This window comes from Leptonychotes weddellii, chromosome 10, assembly GCF_054177405.1.
Source record: "Leptonychotes weddellii isolate Sample4059 chromosome 10, ASM5417740v2, whole genome shotgun sequence".
NCBI classification, from domain to species: Eukaryota; Metazoa; Chordata; class Mammalia; order Carnivora; family Phocidae; genus Leptonychotes; species Leptonychotes weddellii.
This window is the reverse complement of record NC_138378.1, coordinates 50,567,527-50,574,526: the sequence shown is the minus strand read 5'-3', so window position 1 is coordinate 50,574,526 and position 7,000 is coordinate 50,567,527. Positions and strand designations below refer to the sequence as shown.

Genomic DNA, 7,000 nt, shown 5'->3' with positions numbered 1-7,000 from the left:
GATGCCTTCTTCCCAGACAGGAGCCATAATCATGAAGGAGCAGGCGGGAGAGAGGGAGAGCTCACAAGGCAAGTGGCAGCAGGTATGATCTAAGGGAAGGTGACAGCTCAGCAAATGCCTACAAACTCTGAACTAGGGACAACAGTTTGCTTTATCCTCTGTGTAGAGGTTACCTGTTGACTGGAAAGCCAGGTGAAGTTTTAGTTTGTTTAGCCAAGTAAGCAGTTTGAAACAGAGGACTTTAAATCAGATTAAATGCTCTATTCACTATCATGAGTGACAGATTTTCCTCCGTTGTATCTTTTCCCCCATTCAATGTCAAGGTGATAAGGACTGTCTTGCTAGCAAATTGTTCTTTATGAGGCCATGTTTACCTGCCTGAATCAATAATCATATTGCTGTAGATATAAAGATTCATGAGACATGCTTTAGATAACCATGAAAAGTCATAAAAGATAATTTACTAATTTTGTAGTTATCTTCTCTTCACCTGTCCCTGAACTTAAACCTACTGCATATTTTTTGCTTTTTCTTGCCTAGGGCTAATACCTTTATCCTTTTATTCACCAAAATCTTCAGTATGATTTCCAACATTTGAAACGGCCCCCTTTGCTCTCTTCACTGTGCTTGAAATCTCCCGCTGTTGTCATGGGCCGAATGGTGTCCCCTAAAAAGCTACGTTGAAGCCCTAACTCCCAGTACCTGTGAATGTGACCTTACTTGGAAGGAGGGTCTTTGCAGTTGTAATCAAGTTAAAATGAGGTCATGCTGGATTAGGATAGGCCTAATCCAGAGACTGGTGTCTTTATGAGGGAAGAGAGTGATCTGGACACAGAGACACCAGGGAGAATGCCAGACGACAGCAGAGGCAGAGACTGGACCGAAGCTTCTACAAACAAAAAAGCTTCAAGGATTGCTGGCAGCCACCAGAAGCTCGAAGAAGCAAGGAAGGATCCTCCGGGAGAGCATCAGAGGGAGCATGGCCCTGCTGACACCTTGAACGTGGAGCTTGGGCCTCCAGAACCACGAGAGAATAGATGTGTGTTGTTTTAAGCCACCCCCGAGTGTGGTCATTATAATAGCTCTGGGAAACTAATACGGTTAATTGATTAACTAGTAAACTAACCTAACATACAACACAAATGGTTTCTAGATACTTCAATACACCCTGCCCCCGTTCCCCGAACCACACCTGACTTTCCAGACTTAGCACAAGACCTGCTGTTTTCCTGACAGTCATCCAAATTTTCCTAGGATTCTGGACAACCAGGGATTTGTCAGCTTGAATCATTCCCTAGGTCCCTCAAACATAGATAAGAATGGTGATCCCAAGCTTGTGCCACCTTTTCTTGGCAGTGGGAAAATATATCCCCTCTTGACCACCATCAGGGGGTGGGGACCATGCCCCAGGGCCAGGAAGCAGCATTTTGCAGAGGGTCCCGGGGCTGCAAGGTAGCCTTCCTTGTGACCTGCTCCTCCAGTGCCCTCAGAGCCTGTGGTTCTGTTGTCCCTCCCTCCTGTGGCACAATGCTGTGGCTTCCTCACAAGTCCACAGACAGAGGACAGGGTGGAGTGGAAAGTTTGGGGAGAATCCTTGCAGAAGCGCTGGGGGTTGTGGCCCGGGGAGGCTGGCTGCTGCTGGGCAAAGCAACCTAGGAGTGGCAGCAGGCCTTGTGTGAAGTGGACCAGGAAGAGGTGCTGCGTGCTGTCAGGGTGATGATTGAGGGACAGGGAACTCTCAGGAATTGTTGGGGGAAAATCCTGCATCTCACACTGTGTTCACGGTTTTTCTCTCCCTCGCATTAATACAATCTACTCTTGGCTTGAAACCATCATTATTGAAATAAAGAGTGCTGGGATGCAGAGCAGAAAGAATGAGTTTGAGTCTAACTACTCTGAGCTTTAGAGATTCTCACTAGAAAATGATCATCGACCTGCTCTTTCTGCCTCCAGAAACTGTGCGGGTGAAACCAGACACCGCAGGTGAAAAATGCTCTGTAGGTGTAGGATGCTATGCGCAGGTTCGCTGTTATTTCTGATCAGTGTTGCTATCTATCTGTTAATTAGTAGAAGCTCCTCAAAAGCAGGTATAATTTGCTCGGGGTGCAGTGCAGGGCCTGGCACTCAATACAGAGAGAGGATGCTGCACAAATGAGTGAATTTCGCTCAAGGATCAACTTCCCCGACTCCCATCACACAGCCTCTCATCATGCCTACCAGCTAAACCTTCTCTTTCTACACTTGGCCCCTCTCCTCAGGGCCTGGCCCTTCTCAGGAACCTTTGCCCTGGATGAAGTCCGGCCCTCTGAGGACAGCAATGCAGGACGTTTGCCCACTAAAGGACCTTGGGCAAACCTCACCGTCCTCCTCTTCATTTTATTCGCCCATTCCATGAGGGGACAGGCAGAAATGCCAGCCCAGGGTGAGGGCTGGTGTAGGCAATGTCAGGGAATATTCATTCTTCCAGACAGATGCTTCAGAGTTTCTGACCTCGTCGTGGGCCAATCAGTGTTTTCTAGTTCCCTGGGGCGTCAACTCTCTATAGGCATCTTGCCAACTGGCCCCATGTGGCAAATAAAAAGCATGTGTGCAATCCTGGCCTGATTCTTCCAGCTACCCTGGCTTTGTTAAGGTAGAACAATGGGATAACAATGCCAAGTTGTAAGATCTCAATCGAAAAATGCAACATCCTACCAGCCATGCACTGTAGTTGAATTAACGCATATATATTTATGTAAAACTTCATAAAATCTGCATGATCCCTTCACACACACACACACACACACACACATGCATATCCCTCACCTCACTATCGAGCCTCCCACCTCCATCTACTCTTGTTCATATCTTTATGCCAAGAGAATTCCATATGTGGGAACAGAACCTTCTACTCGAGTCACCAGACCCGCTCTGAGATACTGTGTTACTTTAAACAGGTCACTTTACCTCTCTGAACTTCAGTTTCCACCTATAAATTCCATCTATAAATCTATGATTTTCCATCTATATGTTGAGAGTAATTAGACCTAACTCAGAGGATGGTTAAACATGTGTTACAGATGCAAAAAGCATAGTAAAAATATATCACCACTATCATTTGCCTCTTTCAAACATATTCATAATTCTCTTAAAAGCTGGTGATTTTTATGAAAGCCAAATAAGATGAGGTAAGTAAAGAAACCATGAAAGGAATAGCTGTACCATCACAAGATGTCTCTCTCAAGCTCCACATGGAAATAAACAAAACGATCTTGTATGTCCTACTTCAGACCCTGACACGGCTCAAACATGGCTCCAGCTTGGAGTAGAAGCAGATGCTACATCCTCAGAGCCAAGACCACCCAGAAGAAGACCTGGACACAAGGGAGGAGGAGAAGATGAGGAGAAGGGCACTCCAGAAGCCTCCAGGTCCCTTGGGAGGGAGAGAAAAGCCCTCTCAAGATAGAGGACTGGATGGTTGAGAATGTCCTCTGACCTCCCTGCAGCACTGCTTGTGAGGTGGGCCTGGAGGGACACCGGGTGGCTAGGTAGGTGCCAGGCTAGACAGACTCCTTCAGGATGCCATAACCACTGACCAATCCTGGCTTCTCCACCAACCAGTTCATACTGAGCTCTCTAACCCAGGGTCTATGTGCTGCCAGACTGAGCTGAAAGTTGTTTCATTTGGCTCATCTCCCCGCTCCCACTCACCCTCCCCACTGTATTCTGGTCTGTTTCACACATGGTAGCTCCTGTGGGTTGACTTCCTCAACCTCCATTCCTACCCTATTCTAATGTGTCTTCCCGCAGTTCCCCGCGGGAAAGGAGCTGGAAAGCTACAGTTTACGTATCCCACACTTCCTGGCTAGGCTTCAGGGTGAGACTTGGTACCGACACATCAGATGGGGGCGCAGGCACTCGGATTCTGAATGGAGTTACATGGAGAGAAGGTACACCTTCTTGCAAGTACCAAGCGAAGCAAAGGTGGCACGTGGCTCTGGCTGAAGCAGCATCTTCCTGTTCAGGAGAAAGGCATCAGCCTCCTCGGCAGCCCGACTCCGCGGGATGATTTTGGGCATTGTTCCTGTGAGATTATTGTATAGCCCTTCTTCGTCTGTCCCCAAATTGTGAAGGCAAGCTCTATCCCTATGTAAATATCGTTCTGCTTAGACGGGGTAGATTCTGTCACCTGCAACTGAGAGTCTGGACCGACGCAGCCATTGACATTTTGCCGTTCCCTGAGATAAAACACTCCCTTCAGCGTGCCAGGAATCTGTTGCTTAGAGAACCATCCTAGGAATGTTTTTGTGAAGTGAATTTCTTATAACCTGGCATCAGCAGGTGGATACATTCTGACATGTCTAGTGCCCAATGTAAATAAATATAACCAAGCCTTCACAAAAAAGAAAAAAGCATCATTTTGCCTCGGCCCTAAGCCCTCCATAGCTTAATTGACGGAGGCAAGTTGGAAGGGAAAAGACCACCAAAGGGAAGGGTTACAGAAAAGTGGCATCTGAAAAGGCCGGTTTCCATTCACCTTTGACGTTGGGTAGTCATTCCGGCTCGACACGTGTATATTCACCACCTTTTACAAATGAAAACTTGCAATTCTCATGGGGAGGAGGTTGCAGATCCTCTCAGTCTCTCGTTTCAAACATCATCTGCGTTTGGGTTGTTTCCAGAGCTAACACCATTCTTAGGATCATCTACATTATTTCTATTAGGTACATAAATATAACTTCTTCCATGAATACCAACCACAGCAGGCGGGGGGGAGGGGGGGAGAGAGAAAAAAAAACAAGTGATACTAAATAATTTTGGTAAGATTCTTCTTCGGTATTTTTAGGAAAAGACATTTTGAATTTTTAAGTTGTGTGAGACAGCCTGTTGTCGGGCAGGGAAGAGAGCCTGTTTGTGTGAGAGTCATCTCTGCATGGAAAACAGGGTTTCTATCCCGGGCCTGGCCGCATCTACCCTGGCAACGCTGACGCACAGAATGTTATTGGAATCGGAAAAGGTAACTTGGGGAAACTCAGTGCTGGCATCTCCGAACCATGAGAACGATTGGCCCATCAGGGTGCCTTCGCATCCATGCCCAAGGCTCCTCACGAAGCTGAGGCCACATTAGAAAAGATGAGGTAACTATGGGATTGGGCACAGAGACATGTCTTTTCAGTATGAATAAAAAGGGAAGAAATAATGGCTTCCTCCCTGAAAACTTCACTGGTCTTATGGATTGAAAATGGGACCAAATTCTGCTGACCGTTAGGAATTTCGTCTTAAAAATTGCCAAGCCACTAACAATCATAACAGAAAATTACCATATGGAAAAGTTATCAACATGTCCTTTTTGGAAGCAGAAAATCACTGCAATGTTTTTAAGCATCAAAAAAAAAAAAATCCATTCAACATGTTTCTGGGCATTTTTCCTCCCATTGGGGTGAGAACAGCATTCCCATTAACAGCAGAGTGAACTATTCATGTTCTCAGAAGTGGCAATGGGCTAATTGCAGATGAAGGACATAAATTCTGCTCAAGAGCCCAGGCACGGCTCCCACACCCACACAGCGGCCCGCTCCTTTGGTTCAGGCACTCAGATGGAAGCATTACTGTTTTATTCCGAAAGCCCTAGTGGGTAGCCCAGGCCCCACACACGAAGGGTCTGGATAACTATTATTTGCCAGCACTTACAGCAACCTTCTCCTAGATCCAACTGTGAGGGAGTGGGAGGTGCAGGCCGTGGTGCACTGTGTGTCAGGATTTAAGGCAAACTTTGTTTTTTTTTAATTGGCCTTCTCTCTTCTTTCTATGGCTACAGCACACTGCAGATCGCTTTGATCTATCTTTTCAACCATCATAGATTGAGAGTCGAGGTGTGACACTTACTAATTGCCGACCGGGCCGTCGGTCAGAAGAGCGAGACAGGAGAGGGCCATAGTGGGGTTCCAAGTGGAAAAGCTCTCCAGCTCGCAGCTTGGAAGAGAGGGCAGGTAACTGATGGCTGCTGGGAAAGTCCTGCCCCCAAAGTGAGGGTCCCAACCCCAGGTACCTGCTGGGGACTGCTGTGCTTGGAGCCAAGAACAAAGCCTGGGCTGCAGTTCAGCCAAGAACACCTCCTCCCAGGGCTGGGACCCCCTGTCTTCCCTGCAGCCCACACAAACCTCTGGCATTCTAGGTCAGTGATTCCTTTAGCTTAGCGCTTGAGGATTCTCTGAGCTGAACACAGGATGCTCTCGCCCTTTATTTCTTTCTGGTGAGAATTCAGCATCCATTTTATGAACAAAAGGAGGAAGGGGGAGGGGAGGGGAAGGAAGGAGAGCGGAGAGAAGGAAAAGGCCCAGAACTAGATTCTCCATGATTGCTTTGGATGAAAGAGTAATCCTATTCTTGGGAGCAGGGGATCAAAATTGTGCCCGGGTCCAAAAAAAAAAAAAAAAAAAGTTGAAACCATTTGTTGCTGTTATGGGAATATTAAACACACATCCCCACGATGAAACCAGTGTCTTCTGGGATAGGAGCCAGAAGCCATTCCCTTCTCAGATACCTCCTGATACCTCACTCGGGAGAAACGTCCAACCCTACTCCCTGCTTCCCCCCCGCCACTAGCACTTGTCCTCTTGGTCAGTGACCCAGCTAGGTGCCACTGAACTGTACACTTAAAAATGGTTAAAATGGTATGCTTTACGTTATGCATATTTTACATGATAATATATATATGCAACTGCCTGATGCCCTTTGCATTTGGATTTGGGTGGTAAGAAATCTTTAGCTAGGTCACTGACCAAGAGGAATGGAAGAATGCAGGAAGCCAGAGGACTGACAACCAGCCAAAGGGGCCACCCCCCACACAGAGTATAAAGGAAGAACCTCCCCACCCTCTCTTTTACAGACTCAGAGAAGTAAAGTCACCTACCCAGGTGAGCCAGGTACTAAGTAGTGATAGGGTGACAATAGGACCTGAAGCCAGGTTGGCCTGCTTCTAAAGCTCTTGATCCTGCCACAAGCTATACTTGTCCTCTCT

At 47.1% G+C, this 7,000-nt stretch overlaps 1 long non-coding RNA gene across 1 annotated transcript in view; it reads left to right on the top strand.

The window, feature by feature from the left end:
- LOC115941314 (uncharacterized) overlaps positions 1-6,648 on the top strand; it is a 72,621-nt gene extending 65,973 nt beyond the window's left edge. The window contains exons 6-7 of the long non-coding RNA XR_014149229.1: positions 3,270-3,498; positions 4,826-6,648. This is a non-coding gene — a long non-coding RNA (uncharacterized LOC115941314). The remainder of the gene's footprint in view (positions 1-3,269; positions 3,499-4,825) is intronic.
- Positions 6,649-7,000: the final 352 nt, after the last annotated feature.